At 40.8% G+C, this 23,016-nt stretch overlaps 1 protein-coding gene and 1 long non-coding RNA gene across 5 annotated transcripts in view; one reads left to right on the top strand and one right to left on the bottom strand.

Annotated features, from left to right (window-relative positions):
* The window catches only part of STX11 (syntaxin 11), a 37,844-nt gene that overhangs the window by 11,639 nt on the left and 3,189 nt on the right, over positions 1–23,016 (top strand). The gene's annotated exons all lie outside the window — the stretch shown is intronic.
* The window catches only part of LOC120862573, a 38,338-nt gene that overhangs the window by 4,361 nt on the left and 10,961 nt on the right, over positions 1–23,016 (bottom strand). For 2 of the 4 annotated variants that reach the window (XR_005720803.1, XR_005720802.1), the window contains 3 exons: positions 21,184–21,239; positions 20,175–20,252; positions 1,310–2,615 (listed from right to left, as the gene is read on the bottom strand). This is a non-coding gene — a long non-coding RNA (uncharacterized LOC120862573). Of the gene's footprint in view, positions 1–1,309; positions 2,616–20,174; positions 20,253–21,183; positions 21,240–23,016 lie in introns of those variants that run through there. The other 2 variants (XR_005720805.1, XR_005720804.1) reach the window with 2 other exon arrangements.

The following is a 23,016-nucleotide window of genomic DNA, read 5'->3' on the forward strand; positions in this document are numbered from 1 at the left end:
TTGTTGGTTATCCATTTTAAATAAAGCAGTGTGTACATGTCCATCCCACACTTCCTAACTATCCTTTTCCTTCTGTTCTTCCTCCTGGCAACCATAAGCTAGTTCTCTGTGAGTCTGTTACTGTTTTGTAAACAAGTTCATTTGTATCGTTTCTTTTTGGATTCCACATAAAAGGGAATACTATACTGTGAGAAGAAAAACTTCTTTCAGTTCCTGCTGGTGAGCTGAAATATTTTCCTCTTTTGAAAATGTAGAACTCTTTAGAGGATGAAGCTTATTCCTGAAAGAGTGAAAATGATAGTAGTACCAACCCATCTGAAAAGATTAACAGTTGGTGGAAGAAAATTCCATGTAGTCAGCATTATTTTGTTTTTGTTTAATTTCTCAAGATATTAACTGCCCTTTGCTGAAACTGAGAGCGTGGACATTTTCTCCTGTTGACATCTAGACCCCTACACCTACCGCTGGTAGCAGCGTTAACACACAATAAACATTTTCAATTTTGTTCTTTCCATCTGGTAGCTAAGGCATCAATAAAACTTGTATTGTGGTTTTTTCTCTCTTATCTGTTAAAGTAGTATCTTATTTTTAATTTGTATTTATTTGCTAAAGAGCAGATCTCGTCATTTCATATTTTTATTGAGAATATTTTATTTCCTGTGATTGTGTTTTTATATGTTTTCCTCCATATATTTTGTCATGTTCTTTTCTTTCTGGTTAAGATTGTGTATTCATGTAACATTGTATATCTATCTAATGCCTATTATGTTTTGTGCAAATATTTTCTTCTGGTCTCTTGCTTTGATTTTTAACATTTATTATTATTTTTGTTGCACAGAATTTTCAAATTTTGTGTAGTCACATTTGGTTATCTTTTTCTTTGCAAGTTCCCCTACAACCTCTAATCCAGTTTAAAGTTATCCTTATCCCAGAGTACTGATAAATACTCCATTTTATTTTCTATCAATGTTACTGTTATTGACATTTGCATTTTTAACTCTCTCATGTTTCTGAGGTATATTATGGGGTCTGTGATAAGGATTAGAGAGAAATAAATTCTTTTTTTTTTTTAATAAATTCTTGCCAATCAGTTACATCATTCTAGTTGCTTAAATTCTTTCCTATTATTTTTCAGTGGCTGCTTCTTCAGAAACTAACATTTTATGTATAATTGGTTTATTTCTCCTTGTTTTATTCATGTCCATTTATCCACTTTTCATGTTTGCAAAAGTATCACTTCTTTGTGTGCTTATTCACTCAGTCGTGTCTGACTCTGTGACTCCATGAATAGTAGCCCACCAGGCTCCTCTCTCCATGGGATTCTCCAAGCAAGAATACTGGAGTGGGTTGCCATTTCCTTCTCCAGGGATCACACCTTGAATGGTTATCTTATAATAGGCGTTCATATCTGCAGGGCTTCCTCTGCTTCACCAGTGTTGTGTTCTTTGCATTTCTAAAAAAATTAACCATTTATTAGTTGAGTCTTATTTTAGGATCACTTTCATTTTCAGATTTATTTTTTAACTCTGTCAGGAATTTTGGATTTAGTTCCGTCAAAATATTAACTTGAGGAGAGTTTCAGATTGTACTTATAACTGTGACTAAACAACAGTGCTATAGCAGAACCTGTAAAGAAATATTGACATGAGAAGGAAATGAGCAGACAAGAGAGAGGGTTCCTAGAGAGCTCTGGTTTACCCCAAGCCAAACTCATAAATTCGTATCATTGCCCTTTGGATTGGTGTTGTGGATTTCTAGAAAGCCTTCTTTTTTCCTTCCTGCTTCTCCCTCCCTTCCTGCCCCATTTCCTTCTTCTTTCTGTCTCTTTCTCTCTCGTTTTTAATTTCATCAAACTTACACGCAGATAATTAGAGTGAACTAGTTCCATAAAACATTTAATAAGAAGAAAAGTCTAATGACAAAAAAGTCTATTTCACTTCCCCTTCCCAAAGGCAGCTACTTTCGACTATTTTTGCTGTTTCTTTTAGTATGTATATTCATGTCTCTAAATAACACACTTCTATTACTATTTCTTGATTGCTTTCCATTTTGTTTTAGGCATGGGCTATTGACTTCTTTGTGTGGAAGATGGTGTTTTAATTCACTTTCACACCTCTTTTCCATAGACACACACTCTTCCTGTCCCATTCTCCTAACACAATTCTATTATACTATGTTAGATCAGTATTCTATGATTATATTTTTATGATTATGAAAATGCCAGTCACACCTGAGCCATGATTACTTTCCCGTAACTACATATTTCTTTTTGCTTTTCTAGAAGTTAATTATGTTTTTCTGTTGTTGCTGTTAGTTTTATTTACACTTACAACCTACTCAACCCCACATGGTCTAAATCTCCTCTCAAGATGTTTTGACTCCTCAGAAATTCTATCAGTTTCACCTTCCTGAAGAAATCTCTCTGGCCGCCTACTCACCTCATCTAAACAGAGGATCCTTTCAGCCAGGTTCCTAGCCGTCATCTTTGTCTCTTTGCCATCATCCTGGGATGCCTTTGCCTCTCTCCTCTGTTCAGACTTGTTAGGAGTCTTTCTTCTGTGTTATTTTTCTGCTTCATTTCTTTCTTTTGTTGGAATGTCTTCCTCAGCTTCTTCCTGAGGAGAACAGAGGGGGTAAAGTTTCTTTTTGAGACTTAGTGTCAATCTGAAAATGTCTTTATTCTACCTTCACCTTTGATTGATGGTTTGACTAAAGTCTGGGTTAAAAATACGTCTTCCTCAAAAGTTTAAAAGGTGTTGTTCCATTAGTTTTAAGTTGTTTTGACCTTTAATGCTTTTTAGGTGATCTATTTCTTTCTCTCTGGAATTCCTGTTATTTGGAATTTGAACTTAAACGGTTGGATCCCTAAAGTCCCATCTATTCTGTTATTTTTTGCTTCTTTTTCTTTCTTTCTACTTTATCAAAAAGGGTCTTCCATTCTCCTGCCTATAGGCTGCAGCTCAGTGTGCTGGACGGTAGGTGAAAGAAGATATTCACTTAAACATTTTCTCTTTAGGTGGGCATCTCTAACCCAGTCTCTGTTCAGATTCTACCCTTGCTACCCTCCTGCCACAGTAGGATACAATCACCTCTTTTTTAAAAAATATTTTTATAAATGTTTTTATTTCTTTGGTTGTGCCGGGTCTTAGTCGCAGCATGTGAGATCTTTTAGTTGCAGCATGCAAATTCTTAGTGTGGCATGTGGGATCTAGTTCCCTGACCAGGCCTCCTGCATTGGGAATGTGATGTTTTACCCACTGAACCACCAGAGGAATTCCTACACTCACTTTTTAAGAAGGCTTCTAACCAAACATGTTTGTTATTACCCTACCACCACTACCTCCTTTTCTGTCCTCAGCTTTCAGTTCTGGTTCCTAAGCCTTTGAGTACTTGTTTATGGTGTAATCATTTCTTGGTCTTCTCCACTTTTTGCTTAGGATTCGACTTTCTTGAATCTGCTGAGTTAATTACCATTGGCCCATTTGCTTTACAAATTCTGAAATTTTGTTGCTGCTTTCTTCTATTTTGTTCTTTATCTTGTTGGTGTATGCCTTTTCCAAAGTTCCTTTAGTGGAATTTTGAAAGAAAGAAAAAGTAATGTTCAATTTGCCATTTTACTCAGAATATAGATCTTCTTTAAATGCGCGCGTGTGTGTGTCTGTGTGTGTGTGTGTTAGACCCTCAGTCATATCCAACTCTCTGCTATCCTGTGGACTATCTCCTGGAGTTTGCTCAGTTTCATGTCCATTGAGTCGGTGATGCTGTCTAACCATCTCATTCTCTGTTTCCCCTTCTTGTTTTGCCTTCAGTCTTTCCCAGAGGTGACTCTTTTAAAATGAGTCACCTCTTCACCCAGGTGGCCGATGTATTGGAGCTTCAGCTTCATCATCAGTCCTTCCAGTGAATATTCAGGGTTGATTTCCTTTTGGATTGACTGGTTTGATCTCCTTGCTGTCCAAGGGACTCTCAAGATCCAGCACCACAATTCGAAAGCATCAATTTTTTGGCTCTCAGCCTTCTTTATGGTTCAGCTATCACATCCATACATGACTACTGGAAAAACCACAGCTTTGACTATATCGACCTTTGTCAGCAAAGTGGTTTCTGCTTTTTAATACGCTATCTAGGTTTGTCATAGCTTTCCTTCCAAGGAGCAAGCATCTTAATTTCATGCCACAGTCATCATCTGCAGTGATTTTGGAGCCCAAAAAAATAAAGTATGTCACTGTTTCCATTTTTTCCCCTTCTATTTGCCATGAAGTAATGAGGCCAGATGCCATGATCTTAGTTTTTTTAATGTTGAATCTAGGGCATTAATATTCTGTCACCTGAGTTATAGGAATAATATAGAAACTGATATCAGAATAGTTGTTTGGTTTTATAGGATCATTTAAAATCACTTGGTCTATATGGGTTTCTTAGGGAATAGTACTTGAAGTATTTTGAATAAACTACCTCGTGAAATAAACTGATTATGGATGGAAAATGTACAAAGCCGTAACTCCTAATATCATGTTGTGGGTTTCCCAGGTGCTGCTAGTGGTAAAGAACCCGTCTGGCAGTGCTGCAGACGGAAGAGACAAGAGTTTGATTCCTGGGTGGGGAAGATTCCCCTGGAGGAGGGCATGGCAACCCCCTCCAGTATTCTTGCCTGGAGAACCCTGTGGATAGAGGAGCCTGGAGGACTACAATGCATAGGGTCGCAAAGAGTTGGACATGACTGAAGCGACTGAGCACGCAATATCATGATTGTAAAACACTTAAAATGTACAGAGTGCTTTTATATATATTTTAAACCTCATTTAATTATCAGAAAAAGAATCCTTTATAGGTAGTTTCATTACCATTGTACCAATGGAGAAACTGACACTCAGCGGTCTGACATGTCTCCATCCACTTTATACAGCTAGAGTTAGAAACAGGAAGGCCTCTGACACCTAGGGGAGCATTCATTCTCCCACACCTCATTTGTTTTCAGGACAAGGCATTTAGCTGATGAGCTAGACTCTTCCATGAATGCTCTTGGAAAGTAAAACAAACCCCTCCCCGACCAACAACAAAACCTGGTGGGGTGGGGTGGGGAATAGGGCTTATCTTTATAGACATTTATGAGGGAGGTGTTTGAAGGATGTTTATTGAATTAAAATTGTTCATCTGTTCCTGAAAGAAAGCCTGGCCACTGACTTTATAAACATTGAATCCTGAAGATACCAGTCCTCAGTATCCCGCTTTGGGATTCTTGAACATGAAAGTAAAACACAAGGATTCTCATTCTTTTTTTTTTTTTTTAATTAAGTCTTTATTGAATTTGTTAAAATACTGCTTCTGTTTTATGGTGTTTTGGGTTTTTTTGCCTCGAGGCATGTGAGATCTTATCCTCCCCACCAGGGATCAAACCTGTAACCGCTGTGTCGGAAGGTGAAGTGTTAGCCACTGAACCGCCAAGAAGTCCCCTCTCTTTTTAAAAAGAATATCCTTTCCTTTTCTAGGTTGCTCCTTGGTGTTCCTTTTTTACCTGATATCACCTGCACAAAAATGTTGGTGGTGGAAAGTACAGTGGTCCCCTGGCAGGAATAAACCCCTAGAGAATTCTTGCAGTTTAGCAGAAAAATGTTCCATAGTTTGTAATCAGGGTCAGTTCTTCTGGATATTGTTTAGTATTCACAGCCTTCTTGAATAGAAAAGAGTCAGGAAGACTATGTATTCGGTTTTAATCATTGGTTATTTTATAGTTATTACATATTGTTATTGTTGTTGTTCATTTGCTAAGTCGTATCCTACTTTTTGCAACCCGATGGACTGTAGCCCTCCAGGTTTCTCTGTCTATGAGGTTCTCCAGTCAAGAATACTGAAGTGGGTTGCCATTTCCTTCTCCAGGGGATCTTCTTGGACCAGGGATTGAACCTGTGTCTCCTGCACTGGCAGGTGGATTCTTTATGGCTGAGCTACCAGGGAAGTCCTAGTTATTATATATAGTGGTATTAAATGATGAGATGTTTTTTACTTTCTATGTAAAACAATTCTGTATCATTGGATTATTTCTTCTTCATCTTTTCAAAGAGCAAGGGTTGCTTTCATAATCAGAGAAAAGGAGAGAGACTTTTACAAAGAAAACCTTAAATAATCTGCTGACCCATGGGTATTAGAGTTCACTTATGATTATGATATGAGTAACAAAAATGGCACCCCACTCCAGTACTCTTGCCTGGAAAATCCCATGGGCGGAGGAGCCTGGTAGGCTGCAGTCCATGGGGTCGCTAAGAGTTGGACACGACTGAGCGACTTCACTTTCACTTTCACTTTCATGCACTGGAGAAGGAAATGGCAACCCACTCCAGTGTTCTTGCCTGGAGAATCCCAGGGACGGGGGAGCCTGGTGGGCTGCCGTCTATGGGGTCACACAAAGTCGGACACGACTGAAGTGACTTAGCAGCAGCAGCAACAAAATGTTAGTAATAAACTGTTAGTGGTATACCAGGCAATGCACTATTTATACTGATAGTTACTGAATCTGCATTAGTTTTTGAGTGAATTAAACTCACAGAATAGATGATAATAGAGCACATATACAGAGTGCTTACTCTCTGCCGGACACTCTTCTAAGACCTTTTTTTTAAAATTGGAAGATAACTACTTTACAACGTTGTGTTGGTTTCTGCCATACAGTAAGTGAATCAGCCATTAGTATATACATATCCCCGCCCCTAGAGCCTCTCTCTCACCACCTCCTCATCCCACCCCTCTAGGTCATCACAGAGTACCGGGCTGAGCTCCCTGTGTTAACTTCCCACTAGCTGTTTATTTTACACATGATGGTGTGTATATGTCAATAGTGAAGTGAAGTCACTCAGTTGTGTCTGACTCTTTGTGACCCCATGGACTGTAGCCTGCCAGGCTCCGCCATCCTTTGGATTTTCCAGGCAAGAATACTGGAATCGGTTGCCATTTCCTTCTCCAGGGGATCTTCCCGACCCAGGGATCTTCCTGACCCAGGGATTGAACCAGGGTCTCCCGCGTTACAGTCACACTCCTTAACGTCTGAGCCACTAATGCTATTCTTCCAATTCATCCCACCCTCTCCTACCCAGCTTGGATTATCTCATTTAATTCTCTTCCTCACCTTCTGCAGTCGGTATTTATACATGTGGAAGATAAGACAGAGAGGCAGTGAATATAAGGAAATGTGACATCAGCAGACATTTGCAAAGCACTTATCTGTTAGGAATTGCCCTCTCTTACTGCCAGGAACCCTGAAACCAGAGAGGAAGCCCAGGCTACTCCCAATGGTAGCAGAGTTCTCTCCCCAGGCTGAACACTTTGCCACACTCTTCCACTGCCCTGAGTGGGTATGGCATCCTAAGCAGATTCTACAACTGGGAAGCAGTATCCTGATTGCCTTAAACACTCTGAAAGACTAGTAAGGTCTTAATCCAGTGCTCCTTAGGAACCTGGTTCATGTCACACTAATTTTTATTCCTTTTAGTCAGCAAGAAATGTCTCTGGTTCAATCTTGGATGACGAAGGATTGGAACATGGCAGGAGAACCATGTTTGGAGGCTGCATTTTGCCTACCTGGTGTTCTTTACTGATCTGGACAATAGACTGATGATACACTTAAGCAATCTACCTCCATTTCAAAGCTGGCTTTTCAAGTCCTCAGAACCTCTTATCAGACTGAAACTCAGCCAAAGTTAAAGCTGCCTAGCCTCTCTGTGTTGTCTTGCCCCCACTGCTCAACAACCTCGATTTAGCATACTGCATTATCAAACAGCTTCTGCAGTCTTTCTTGTGGAGGCTGCTTGTGTGTGAGATAGTCTTTTTTTAGCATCATTCTTTTTCTCCTTACCATGCTTATGACCACAATCCTCAAAAGGAAAGGAAGGCTGTCCTCAGACTTGCTAAGAAACGCATGCTCCTTTTATGTGTGTGCTTTATATTCATGTGCGTATACAGTATGAACAGGAAGTTGTAAATGTGGACTGTCAAAAGCCAGGTGTGCAATTAGGCCACGATCATCGGGACAAGGATTTGGGACACGTTTCTTATGTTTGTGTGTTTAAATTGTAGCAATGAACTTTGGTTTAAGTGCAGCAGCCTTTACTTTCAAAGAATTATGATTTATCCATGAGTCACATCATCCTCCTAGGTCCTCTTTAAGAAGAACACAAATTTGGGGGTATAGAGAAACCTAAAGAGGGGTGTATCAGTTAGCTCTGTCAGTATAACAAAATACTCCCAAATTACCATTGTTATTTCTCATCATTGTGAACTTTAAATGAGATAGTCTACAATATGTAAAGCTTCGACAATAGTACCTGGCAGAAAGTAAATTCTGATTAGTTCTTCCAGTGGGTTCACTTTGAGGTAAGTCAGACAGATGTAGGGGTGGGTCACTTGGGGGTGCTGGCTTCTCTCTCTGCATGTGGTCATTACCTTCTAGGAGGCTAGTCTGAGCTTCTTGACATGAGGCTCTGGTGTTCTTGGTAGTAACAGGGCGCAAGCCCCAGTCTGCTAGTGCTATTTAAGCATCTCCTTGCATCACATTTGCTATTGTCCTGTCTGTAAAAGTCTCATGGCCAAACCCAGATTGAAAGTGTAGGGAAATTGACACTGTTTTTTTGTGTGTTTTTTTTTTTGAGAATCATAACTTTCTGTTTTAATACAAATAATATAAGCATGTATACATACAAGTACATAGATTGCCAGCTTTGGGTGCCCCCTCACTAAAGAACTGTTGAAAACACTTTGCCAGACAGGTCCAATTGATGTGTTGGCCTCTGCTCAGCACAGGCTGGTTCCTCTTGTTCCATGTGCTCTTCTGTTGCACCTGCTCTTCTATGCAGACCCCATTTATTGTCAGGGCTGTGAGTTTCCTAGCCCTCTGCCCTCCCTGTGAGTTGTGACTGCTGAGAAGGCAGCCTCACTCCCCCAGAATACCGAGGGTGATGAACTTTTATTAACAGGGTATGTCTTTTCCATCAACACCTCTTCTTGATCAGGAGGTACTGCTAAGAATTTGTGGCCTTTGTGTGTGTGTGTGCAATCAAATATAGTCTGCCTTTGGTAAAAATTACTCACATTTCTGCTATAAGAAAGATACATTCACTCTTATCATAGAACTTGAAGAAGCCTTATCGCATTAAGGCATCAGCCTCTGAAGTCCAGAGGCCTATCTGTGATCTGCATCACTTCTGAGTACAGAGGAGCCCCCTCAGATAACAGCACACCAGATATGGATCCTCTTGATCTAGTTGGATCAAGAGATCTGGATCTGTGGATCTAGATGTGGATCCGATAACTAGATAACTTTTTACGATCATATATTGTATCTATATTGCATATAGATATGATACATACGTAGTACATATGATAACATATATTTTAGTTATCTATCAATAGTTATCATAGGTTTTACTTATCGTGGACAAATTATCTCCTTATACACACCCAACACTATTGGTGAAAAGGCAAAAGATAACCCCTCAAAACTACAGAAACAGACTACAGGCAGCACTCAGCAGTCCACAGCAGCTCTCTGCACGCCTGCGTGGTTAGGTGCTCGCACTCCGGGGCCAGTGGAGGTTCCTGATTAGGACCCAGTTCTCTTCCCCGGGAATGGTTCACTTGTGTCTCTCTACTGCCCTCGGCTCTATCCTCTGAAACATTCTTCCTTTTTCCATAAGAAATGGCTTCTGTTTGCTTCTAAATAATTTCTGTGGCCTCATTCTTGTAAAACACCAAGCATCTAGAGGCCTCTTTTCCTTTGAATGATCTCTGTCTCCTTTAGATCATATTTTTGTGCTTGTCAGTGCAGGCATGCATGCTAAGTTGCTTCAGTTGTGTCCGACTCTGTGTGACGCTATGGCCCATAGCCCGCCAGGCTCCTCTGTCCATGGGATTCTCCAGGCAAGAATACTGGATTGGGTTGCCAGGCCCTCCTCCAGGGGATCTTCCTGACCCACCTTTTCTTATATTTCCTGCATTGGCCGGCAGGTTCTTTACCACCAGCGCCACCTAGGAAGCCCATGCTTGTCAGTAAAACTCGCTTAAAAACTTTGAGGATTTCCTTAAATCCCAGAGAGTCCCTAAAATCCACAGCCACAGTTTTTGTTTTGTTTTGTTTTGTTTTTTTCCAAGTCAGACAGACCTCCCTTGACTCTGGGCTGAGTGTCAGACTGCTATGAGACAGTGCCTCTAGGAGTCGCAGAGCCCCTCTTGTCCAGCTGAGAAGGGCTACAAGGCATCACATTAACTTTTACAAAAGTCTTCTCTCAGAGGCCATTTCTTGCTCTAAGAAGCTTGTCTTCCAGCTGAAGAGACTGGAGATATAAAAGATTTTCTTTTCCAATATCATGAGTTCTGGTTCTTCTCTATTTTCTCAAAATCATGCTTATTAACTGGATAAATCATTTTGCAGCCCATCCATCCTTTGCAGAACTTTATATGCAGCTATAAACGCTCAATGAATGCTTCCAAGCTTCTGCCAGGAGAACTTGGCCGCTAGATTCAAAATTCATTGTGTACATTTTCTGTCCTTTATGCTGCTGCAGGCCTCACTTTTACCAGTTGTTTTGCTGCTAAAGAATGTGGGTTGCCTTTTTGCCTTACAGCTAGAACTGGACATGGAACAACAGACTGGTTCCAAATAGGAAAAGGAGTATGTCAAGGCTGTATATTGTCACCCTGCTTATTTAACTTATATGCAGAGTATATCATGAGAAACACTGGGCTGGAAGAAGAACAAGCTGGAATCAAGACTGCCGGGAGAAATATCAATAACCTCAGATATGCAGATGACACCACCCTTATGGCAGAAAGTGAAGAGGAACTAAAGAGTCTCTTGATGCAAGTGAAAGAAGAGAGTGAAAAAGTTGGCTTAAAGCTCAACATTCAGACCACTAAGATCATGACACCTGGTCCCATCACTGCATGGCAAATAGATGGGGAAACAGTGGAAACAGTGTCAGACTTTATTTTTGGGGGCTCCAAAATCACTGCAGATGGTGCTTGCAGCCATGAAATTAAGAGACACTTGCTCCTTAAAAGGAAAGTTGTGACCAACCTAGACAGCATATTCAAAGGCAGAGACATTACTTTGCCAACAAATGTGCGTCTAGTCAAGGCTATGGTTTTTCCAGTGGTCATGTATGGATGTGAGAGTTGGACTGTGAAGAAAGCTGAGCACCGAAGAATTGATGCTTTTGAACTGTGGTGTTGGAGAAGACTCTTGAGAGTTCCTTGGATTGCAAGGAGATCCAACCAGTCCATCCTAAAGGAGATCAGTCCTGGGTGTTCATTGGAAGGACTGATGTTGAAGCTGAAACTCCAATACTTTGGCCACCTGATGCAAAGAGCTGACTCACTGGAAAAGACCCTGATGCTGGGAGGGATTAGGGGCAGGAGGAGAAGGGGATGACAGGATGAGATGGCTGGATGGCATCACTGACTCAATGGACATGGGTTTGGGTGGACTCCCAGAGTTGGTGAAGGACAGGGAGGCCTGGCGTGCTGCAGTTCATGGGGTTGCAAAGGGTCGGACATGACTGAGTGACTGAACTGAACTGAACTGAACTATACAGTGTCCTCATCACTACCCAGCCTCCAGTAAGAGTTTGCCTGCCATTTTCCTGGTTTTTGCTAATAGCTACCTCTATGCTTTTCACCTACTATTTGCTCCCAAAGCTGATGCTGAATGTTTTAAGCATGTCATGGCAACGTGCTGCTTGTAGGTAACAATTTCTCTATCAGTTAGTTTTTGTGGCTTAAGAAACTGCTACAAATCTTAATGGCTTAAGCAACAATGGGCTTCCCTGGTGGCTCAGAGGGTAAAGTGTCTGCCTGCAATGCAGGAGCCCCCGGGTTCCATCCCTGGGTTAGGAAGATCCCCTGGGGAAGGAAATGGCCACCCACTCTGGTACTCTTGCCTGGAAAATCCCATGGACAGAGAAGCCTGGTAGGCTATAGTCCATGGGTCGCAAAGAGCTGGACACGACTGAGCGACTTCACTTTCACTTTTAAGCTGTAACAATTAATTATTTCTTACAGTTCTATCAGTTGGCTCATCGGTTTTCTATTGGTTGTCTACTGGCTCATTTGTGTAGCTGCAGTCAGTTTTTGGATTAGCTGGGGGCTAGGTTCAGCCAGGATTACTAAGACTCCTGGGTCTTATTATGTAGGTGAGTCAAGGCTTTTTCATATGTTTGATATCAGGGTCCCCAGTAACAAGCTGTTTTGCAGATGTGCTTTTCAAGCCTCTGCTTGCATTGTGTTTACTACTGTCTCATTAGCCAGAGCAAGTTCCAGTCTCATGGCCACACTCCAAATTCAAGGAGTTGAGAAGTAGTCTATACTTCTTGATTAGAGAACATGCAAAGAATGTGTAGTAAAATTTTTTCAACCTTCCACAAGAGTATGTCCATATTTGGGAGGGGAAAATAGGCCCTATAGGAAGTCAGGTCAAGAAAGTAGATTATGAATCGATGGTCAATCACGTCATGGCAATAACCTAACAATTTGATGCTTTCATAATTATTATGAATCTTGTTGATGGGTTATATATCAGTTGTCCAGTACAAAGGCAAGCTCACACTGGACACTCAGTTTGCCACAGGCACTAGCTTTTCCTTCCTTGCTGTGCTTAGGTTTGACCCTAGAGGGCTGCTGACCCACTCATAGCTTACATTGTTAAATGCTTGATTTTTACGTAATTTCTTGGCCTGATACAACTTGTGTGGGAAGTGAGAGGAATGTCAGTAGCAGTATAGGGAAGTAACTGAGATGAAGTCTGACATTGTAACCGTACAGAAAGAGAAACGTTTTAAAACAAAAGTGCATCATTACACAATTCAGGGATTTTAGTAATGATAATCTGAGTCACCAATAAATTGTATTCAGTTCTCTCTCTTTAAGGAAGCAGTGAAATATATCAGTGCAGTTTAGAAGAGCATCACTGACTTGATGGACATGAGTTTGAGTAACTCTGGTAGTTGGGATGATCAAGGAAGCCTGGCGTGCTGTAGTCCATGGGGTAGCAAAGAATCAGACATGACTGAGTGACTGAACTGAACTTCCAACAAAAAAGGAGTGATATTTTTCACATTTGAAGGAACAAACTTCAGTTAGGTAAAAGTCGCTTACACAAAAAACCTCATGCACTGATGATGTTGAATAACTGAGATTTTTCTGCATTTGGGTGAAAAATGTCAGCCAAGGGACTTCCTTGCTTCCACTTGCAGGGAGCACGGGTTCAATCCCTGTTTTGTGGGCTCCTCCCCCAAAAAAGTCAGCCAAAATAATAATTTGTTTCTTTGGAGAATTAAAGAGGAAGAACCTGCCAACAGTATTAGGATCAATGGTTTATAGGGCTTTAAGAGGAAGAGGGACAGAAAAAGAAATGTAAAGGTTTTGTGGGCTTGTCCTTAGCTAGTATTATGAATTAAAATAAGTGGGATAAGTGAAAGCTGCTCAGTCATGTCCGACTCTTTGTGACCCCATGGACTATACAGTCCATGGAATTCTCCAGGCCAGAATACTGGAGTGGGTAGCCTTTCCCTTCTCTAGGGTATTTTCCCAACCCAGGGATCAAACCCAGGTCTCCCACATTGTTGATGGATTACCAGCTGAGCCACAAGAAAAGCCCAAGAATATTGGAGTGGGTAGCCTATCCCTTCTCCAGGGGATCTTCCCAACCCAAGAATTGAACTGGGGTCTCCTGCATTACAGGTGGATTCTTTACCAACTGAGCTATCAGGGAAGCCCTGTGAATTGGAATAGAAAAGATCATTAATAATTCTGGAAACACTATTGATGTCTCTTTTGTAAAAAAATTTAAATAAATTTTAGCTACACCACATGTAGTATGTAGGATCTTAGTTCCTGTAGGATTGAGCCTACATCCCTTGCATTGGAAACATTAACCACTGGACCACCAAGAATGGTCCTGATTTCTCTTGTTTTTAAAAAATGCTCCATGGAATAAGTATGAAATATGAAGTTTAAACAAACTGGACTCGATGATTTATTCCCCATCACTTTTTCTTTCTACATAGATTTCTGCTGTATTTTCCAGACAAAGGTTTGCTTCACATTCCAGGGCCAAACCAGATCAGATGTAAGATACAGCAACAACAACTGTGTGTGTTTGTAGGTGCTGATACAGATAATGGGAAGAACTTGTATGGATGATTCGACCCTAGAATCTGGAGTTCTCCTCCCTTTACTTTCTCCTTTACAAGGTCGTCTACTAGCATTTCCTCACTTGTCACTTCTACACCCCCAACTGTAAATCTCCCTCCAAGGTCTTTCAACAATCTTGAGTCATAACCACAGTGGATCTTTGTTAGAATTATCTGTGCTTGTTAATAATTTTGTGGGCTTTGAACAGTTATGATGAGTGACTACCTGACTGAGTGCTCTAATAATTGAAACATTACTACATTGGGAAAACTCTGATATGAAGACATTATTGTGGAAAAGAAGGTAATGGTTGTAACAGTGAAAATCTTTTCATGTGTTCACTGAGAGCTGGGTTATTAGAAGCTAACAGTTGCTCTAAATAAAAAACCTCACTTAGGGAATGCTACGGTCTGGATGCTTGTTTTCCGCCTAAATTGATAGGTTAAAATCCTAGCCCCCAGGGTGATGGTATTGGGAGGTGGGGTCTTTGGGAGGTGACTAGGTAGTGAGTGTGGAGCCCTTGTGAACTGGAAAGGTGCCCCCATCAAAAGACCACAGAGAGCTTGCTTGCCCCTCTGCCATGTGTGGTTACAGTGAGAAGGCCATTTATGAATGAGGAAGCAGGCTTTTACCAGACACAGAACCTGACCATGCTGGCAGTCTGATCTGATTTCCAGCCTCCAGAACTGTGAGAATTACATTTCCAGTACTTACAAGCAAATTTCTGTTGTTTATAAGCCATCCACTATATTGTTATAGCAGCTCAGATGGACTAAGATGGAGTAAGTTCCCTATAAGATTAAAGATTTCAGAAACCCTTTAGGGTGAGGCTCAGGAAAAAGAAGCTAGCATAGCTTTGTGGTTTACAGAAGGGCTCTCAAGTTATATTTTTCTGGATTCAGATCTCAGTTTCATATTTATTAACTTATATGGCTTTAGGCAAATTGCTTAAAACACCAGGTTTTAGTCATTGGAATAAAATGATTATTTATGGATCTGAATCAATGTGCTGGGAAAGTACACTCCTTGCTCTTTAAGGGTGGTGTTACTAGTGAAAATGAAAATGAAAGTTGCTCAGTCGTGTCCGAGTCTTTGCTGCCCCATGGCATTCTCCAGGTCAGAATACTGGAGTGGGTAGCCTTTCCCTTCTCCAGGGGATCTTCCCAACACAGGGATTTAACCCAGGTCTCTGCCTGCATGATTCTTTACCAGGTGAACCACCAGGGAAGCCCAGTGTTACTATGGAGTGTCCTAAAAGTAACTGCCAAATCCCTATGACAGAGGCCTGTGGGGTTTCCTGGTTCTTACTGCATGTCTGTGGTGATGATGGGCAGGAAGGACAGGGTGGGGTGGTCGAGAAAGGTGTCTTCAGGAGGATCACATAGGGCTGTGCAACTTGTATTCACCACCAGCATGAGGAGGGCTGGAATCCCATCCCACACCCAGTTCATCAGTCCCTGTGCCCTGGCGCAGGGCTGCGTCCACCCAGAGACGTCAGATGTCATATGGTTCCTACCGTATGGCTCATCCAGGCACTGTCTGGACCAGTGGTGGACCTCAACATAAAGATCTGGAATCATCTTTTTTTAACAGGATTTTAAAAATTGGTATAAAGTTAGGATTTAAGAGATACAGATTATAAAATCTGAAAAGCAGAACATGGGTGCTACATTTCAAGGTCCTACTCAAAAGTGCTCATTTGGAGTATATATCTGCAAGATCTTTTTAGTTTTATTAATAACCAAGCCCTGTGTGTGTGTCTAAATGTGTACTTCAGTTCCTGTTGAAACAAGAATCCTAAATTTTCTGAACTCACATCACATAAACATAGTCTCTAAAGCATCTCTTTGGGTAAATACCGAAAGGAAGGCTCTTCATGTTTTGGATTGGTTCTCCTCCTGTAATCTACAAGTTAATCTCCATAAAAAGCCTCACATGATTTGTGTGTTGCCCTGCTGCTCTCCATTGTATCTTCCTGTGTCCGAGTTTCTCACATAGTGCTACGAAGCAGGGAAAGGTTTTTTTCCCCTGGGTAGTAGGCAAAATGTACTTAGTATATGTATTGCTTAATGTATTATATAAAGATCTCTTTTAAACCTAATTCTCTCTTTAAAGGTTTTATCTCCAAGTAGAATTATATTCTGGAGTACTGGGGTTAGCGCTTCAACATATGAATTTGCAAGAGGGCTCGGAGGAGGTGAGACAATTCAGCCCATAACTTTGTAGGTTTTGTTCCAGAAAAACATCTATTTCTGCTTTATTGACTATGCCAAAGCCTTTGACTGTGTGGATCACAATAAACTGTGGAAAATTCTGAAAGAGATGGGAATACCAGACCACCTAACCTGCCTCTTGAGAAATCTGTATGCAGGTCAGGAAGCAACAGTTAGAACTGGACATGGAACAACAGACTGGTTCCAAATAGGAAAAGGAGTATGTCAAGGCTGTATATTGTCACCCTGCTTATTTAACTTCTATGCAGAGTACATCATGAGAAACGCTGGACTGGAAGAAACACAAGCTGGAATCAAGATTTCCAGGAGAAATACCAATAACCTCAGATATGCAGATGACACCACCCTTATGGCAGAAAGTGAAGAGGAGCTAAAGAACCTCTTGATGGAAGTGAAAGAGGAGAGTGAAAAAGTTGGCTTAAAGCTCAACATTCAGAAAACAAAGATCATGGCATCCAGTCCCATCACTTCATGGGAAATAGATGGGGAAACAGTGGAAACAGTGTCAGATGTTATTTTGGGGGGCTCCAAAATCACTGCAGATGGTGCTTGCAGCCATGAAATTAAGAGACGCTTGCTCCTTAAAAGGAAAGTTGTGACCAACCTAGATAGTATATTCAAAAGCAGAGACATTACTTTGCCGACTAAGGTCCGTCTAGTCAAGGCTATGGTTTTCCCAGTGGTCATGTATGGATGTGAGAGTTGGACTGTGAAGAAGGCTGAGTGCCGAAGAATTGATGCTTTTTTACTGTGGTGTTGGAGAAGACTCTTGAGAGTCCCTTGGACTGCAAGGAGATCCAACCAGTCCATTCTGAAGGAGATCAACCCTGGGATTTCTTTGGAAGGAATGATGCTGAAGCTGAAGCTCCAGTACTTTGGCCACCTCATGCGAAGAGGTGACTCATTGGAAAAGACTTTGATGCTGGGAGGGATTGGGGGCAGGAGGAGAAGGGGATGACAGAGGATGAGATGGCTGGATGGCATCACGGACTCGATGGATGTGAGTCTGAGTGAACTCCGGGAGTTGGTGATGGACAGGGAGGCCTGGTGTGCTGCGATTCATGGGGTCGCAAAGAGTCGGACATGACTGAGCGACTGAACTGAACTGAACTGAACTAGAGTAAGCAGGCACATGAAAGATAACATCTCTTATGATCAGAGCTATGACTATGTATTGTGTTTATAACTGATTCCCTTAGAAGCAACCAGGGAATAATGCTTTCACAGGTATTCTTTGTTGGTTGGTTGTTTTGTTAGTCAGTGAGTCTGTCTGACTCTTTTGCAATCCCACGGAATGTAGCCTGCCAGGCTCTGCTGTCCGTGGGATTTCCCAGGCAAAAGTACTGGAATGGGTTGCCATTTCCTTCTCCAAGGAATCTTCCTGACCCAGGGATCAAACCCACATCTCCTGCATTGGTAGGCAGATTCTTTACCACTGAGCCACCAGGGAAGCCTAGGTTATTCTCTGTAGCATCCTGCATATTGCGTTACTTACGCAGTTATCACCCCCACTCATTGATCTTCTGAGCTACGTAGAAGCCTACTTTCTGAATATTCCTTTCCCCATCTTTCTGAATCCTTTCCTAGCAGTTGCTTGTTTATCAAGATGCCCCAACCTGGGAGCTATTATAAGTTGTCCAGGACGGCATGAATAAAAAGCTGCCATAAGTACCTGTGGAATAGGTCCGAAATTTGAGTGTGCATTAAAATCACCCAGAGGGAATCCTAGACCCTCTGAGTCAGAACCTCCAGGGTCCCAAGCATCAGTACTCCATGTTTTCAGCTTTTCAGAAGATGCTGTTGCCTCCTAAAGTCTGAGAATCACTGAGCTACCATCATCTATTTTCTCTTACATCAAATCACATTGCCCCATGAAAGGAGGCTGACAGAATTTTCCAGAACTTCCCTGTTGAATCCAGGTCTCAGAACAGATGACCTGCATGCCTGAAAAGAACATTAGACAACAGAAGCAGATTTCTGGCAGCTGGTTGTAAATTTTCTTTTGAATTCTTCATCTCCATGAGAATCAAAGAAGCAGGATTTATTAAAAGATGCTTGCTCCTTGGAAGAAAAGCTATGACCAACTAAGACAGCATATTAAAAAGCAGAGACATTACTTTGCCAACAAAGGTCCATCTAGTCAAAGCTATTGTTTCTCCAGTAGTCATGTATGGATGTGAGAGCTGGACCATAAAGAGAGCTGAGCACCAGAGAACTGATGCTTTTGAACTACGGTGTTGGAGAAAACTCTTGAGAGTTCCTTGGACTTGTTACCGAAGTAACAAAGGACTTGTTACTGAAGTTTTTCCTGACAGCACTTTTCAGAAGTTTGGGCCAGGCTGAAAGCATATTCAAAGCTCCCCCCAAATGACATGAGAATTTCCAAGCAGATCATCAGACACAAGGAGAAAGAAAAGTTACATGCAGTTAACGTGAAGAAAGCAGTGTCCTGAGGGAGAGGTGGCTGTCAGACAAGTGCGTGATTGCCATCGTGAACTTCTTGTCCAAAAAAGCAAAGCTGTGATGATCAGCACGGCACAGCTAAGTGTTTCCAGAGATGTGTTTTACTACTGCTTCTGCTTTTCAATTCCTGAGCCAAATAAACCTCGCTGTGCCTTAAAAAAAAAAAAAAATGCAGGGAGATCAAACCAGTCAATCCTAAAGGAAATCAGTCCTCAATATTCATTGGAAGGACTGATGCTAAAGCTGAAGTTCCAACACTTTGACCACCTGATGCAAAGAACTGACTCACTGGAAAAGACCCTGAAGCTGGGAAAGATTGAAGGCAGGAGGCAAAGGGGATGACAGAGGATGAGATGGTTAGATGACATCACTGACTTGATGGACATGAGTTTGAGTAAGCTCCAGGAGTTGGTGATGGACAGGGAAACCTGGTGTGCTGCAGTCTGTGGGGTCACAGAGTCAGACACAACTGAGTGACCGAACTGAACTGAACTGATTTGAACAACTTTGCCTGGCGTGCTGCGATTCATGGGTCGCAGAGTTGGACACGACTGAGCGACTGAACTAACTATGAATAGTTTACCAAAGTTTATTACATTATCCTTTATCATAATGAGATGGGAGGGTCAATAGAATTGTTTGACTTTTCTTTCTCATTTACTGTGGTTCCCTTTTTCAGCTGTCACAGTATAGAACCAAGCTATTGGGTATGTGGCTTATATTGATTTTCTTTCTGTGCATGCTTCTGTATTTTGGTATAACTACAGTAAGGAGTACATTTAAACAGTTTAGGGAAAATTGTTGGAAGCAGTAGCCTCTTGGTTGACTTTCTGTTGTACTTTTCCTAATGTTTGTACCTTGGCAACCAGGAAACCTTCTAGATCGGTGGGACCAGCTCATTTGGGGCTGAGCTGGGTCAAGAAAGGTGAGCAGGAAGGCAGTGAAGGCTACTTCCTTGTGTACACCTCCTAGAGAATCTCCAGCTTCCACGTCCTGCCTCTCTCCTGACCAGTTTGTAGACTTGAGCCTTCAAGTGAACTTAGACCTTCATCTCATTCAGAATCCATGGCTTCATGTTGGTAGGTCTTGGGAAGGAATGACTATCTCTGAACATCTTCTTCAAAGGCCACTTTCTATTATAATTGCAGTGCACTTTGCTCGTCCTATTGTGAATGAAATGATAGCTTTTTCAGGGCTTCAGGAGAGCAGTACTGGGCTTGGGACCTGTCTATGACTAGCAGAGACCAACAAGCAGGTCCCTAATGTCTGGTGTGTGATGCTGTCCTTTAACTACCCCCTTACCTTCTGTGGTAGTGCTTCCCAAGCCTTCCTTGCATCCATCACCATTTCTTGTCCTTCAAAAATTATTCATTCTCTGTTCTATTTATGTAAAAAAATTATTTATATTTTATTCTATCTGTATCTATCTTCAAAAATTATTAATTCTACATTTGCAGAGTAGCATATGTTGGCTGATAACTTAAGCAGATAAATAAAACTCAACTCCATACTAGCCAACTCATGTACTTTCCTCGTGTCACATAAGGTGGTAACCTGATTGTAATGCATACATCTTAAAGGAGTTAGTCTTTTAAACAAATACTTATGGTTTTGTGGAGTTTTATCTAATTGATGAATCTACAGGACATTATAAGAATGTTGGAAAATAGAGAAGAGCACAAGGAAGTAATTAAAGTGATTTATAATTCCACAATTTGAAGAAAACTACATTTTTATGTGTATTATTCAAGTCTTTATTTCAAGATATTTACATGACAGCTCTGCTCATTCTCTTCCCTTTACAGATTTTTTTCTACCTAAAATGATATTTATGCTTTTCATCCCATTAGATAGCCTTCTAAACTGTGATTATGTAGCCGTGACTATCTCATTTTTGCACCTTTAAATTATTTTTGAATTCCTATGAAAACTATGGTGATGAAAATATTTACAACGATGAGCTTCATATAACTCTGAATATATGCTTAGAATAAATGTACCTAAAACAAATACACATTTTAAAAGCTTTTAATACATATTATTCACCTGCCCTTCTACAACGGTTTTTATCCATTTGCCCTCCTACAAGCATTTTTTTTCAGAGTTCCCAGAATTCTCTTTTAAATTATTATTATTATTTTGGCCACAGCCTGTGGCATGCAGGATCTTAGTTCTCCAACCAAAGATTGAACCCAAGCCCCCTGCACTGGGAGTTCAAATCTCAACCACTGGATTGCCAGGGAAGTCCCTAAATTATTATTTTTTAAAATTCTTGCCAGTTTGGTGACCAAAAAAAATTTCAGTGGCTTACCTTGCATTTCCTTGTTTTGATGGTGAAGTCCCTCATGCCTCACTGTTTTACACCTGCTGGAAATAACTGAAAGTAGTGATTAAGCAGGGCCACTCTAGAGCTGGACTAGTCACTTACTGGTGACCTTGGGTATATTCCTTCATCTCCCTAAACTCACTTACCAACTCTGATAATGACAATACCTACTTCATGAAGTCCGTATGAAGATTAAAGACAGTATCACATAAGAAGTGCCTAGAACATGCTTACTGGCATTACAATAAGTACCTGATACCTACTAACTATCTCCATGTTCTCTGGCACCTATATTTCTTCTTATATGAATTGCCTTTTCATTGTCTTTGCTAGGGCAAGTGGTTTTTCTGGTTTGGTTTTTTTTTTTTTTTTGGTTTGGATGGGCAAGAGTTTTTAATATAGTAAGTATGTTAACTCATTATCTACTATATATTGCAATCCCCTCACCCCCACCAATTTGTGCTTTGTCTTTAACTTTTATTCAAAATGAGGAAATATTTAGGTATCAGGCAATTCAGGCCAGGGAAGGCATAGTTTTGGTCCAGCCTGGTTCTTTTTTCTGCCTCTCAACTTCTTGGAGTGCTTCTTGGAGTCACTTTCCCCTCAGTGAGAAGGTCTGGTATTGATCTTTGTCATCAGAAAGCAGAAATGGCATTTTAAGCAGGATAACTTGTTGTATTAAAAATCACCACTATGGAATAAAACTTTGCTTAATTTATGTAACTAATAGTCATGGCAGATGGGAATCCATGGTTAATATTTCACCATTTTCCATTTATCACTCAATCCAAGTTGTCAGCATTCCATTAGTGGTGTTGTGAAATTAATTACTTCAACTTGAGGGAAGCTTTTGAGATCAAGATCCCTGATAGATTGAGTAGCCATTAAATGCTACTACTTTTCTCCTGTTTCCTGCAAATTATATAATAGAAAGAAATCTTTCCAGCCACAAAATCTTGTATAAAAGGGAAAAATGTTCATTATTTCGGCATATATACAGTATTAATAATGAAAGTTTTTCACTTCACTGGAAAAAATATGGACACAGAGAACATTATTTTGCCTTGCTAAACAGGGAATTGATCAGAACCACCCTTATAAAAGCATGGAAATTCTGCTTGAGCTGCCAACTTATTTCAAAAAGCTATTAAAAATGGGCAAATATTGCTGCTGTGTGATGGGTATATGGGAGTGTGTTATATTATTGCTAGTAGGCTTGCGTACGATTGAAATTTTCCATATAAAACTTATTTTTTAAAGTAGTTTTGTTAACAACATTTACCACTAGAGATATAGGGAAAAATTGAACGTCTTTTACTTCTGATTCTTCCTCTGGCTTTTGCCATGTGATTCCCGCATAAATAAATATCTTCTTTCTGCTCACCCCTCCTACTTATTAAAATCACATCAGTCAGTCAGTGAAATTTGCTCAGTCATGTCTGACTCTTTGTTCCACGGACTGAACTCTCCAGGCCAGAGTACTGGAGTGGGTATCTTTTCCCTTCTCCAGAGGATCTTCTCAACCCCGGATGGAACCAGTTCTCCCACATTGCAGACAGATTCGTTACCAGCTGAGCCACACTTAACTATTTCCTGATCTCTTTTACTCAATATCGTTCATTAGCTTGTACTTTGGGATTTTCCCAAAAAATATTTTTAAGCACTGAGTCTCAAACAAACACTCAAATTAAAGTATGTATTGGTGATACTGGGCATAAGAGCAAGGAAATTTCAACTTCCAAATTTTATACTTCCTTATTAGATTTTCATCGTTGTTCATTTTGTTGTTTTACTTTAAGCAGGTTCAATTTTTGTTTT

Source organism: Oryx dammah, unplaced genomic scaffold (assembly GCF_014754425.2).
Source record: "Oryx dammah isolate SB20612 unplaced genomic scaffold, SCBI_Odam_1.1 HiC_scaffold_4, whole genome shotgun sequence".
Taxonomy (NCBI): domain Eukaryota; kingdom Metazoa; phylum Chordata; class Mammalia; order Artiodactyla; family Bovidae; genus Oryx; species Oryx dammah.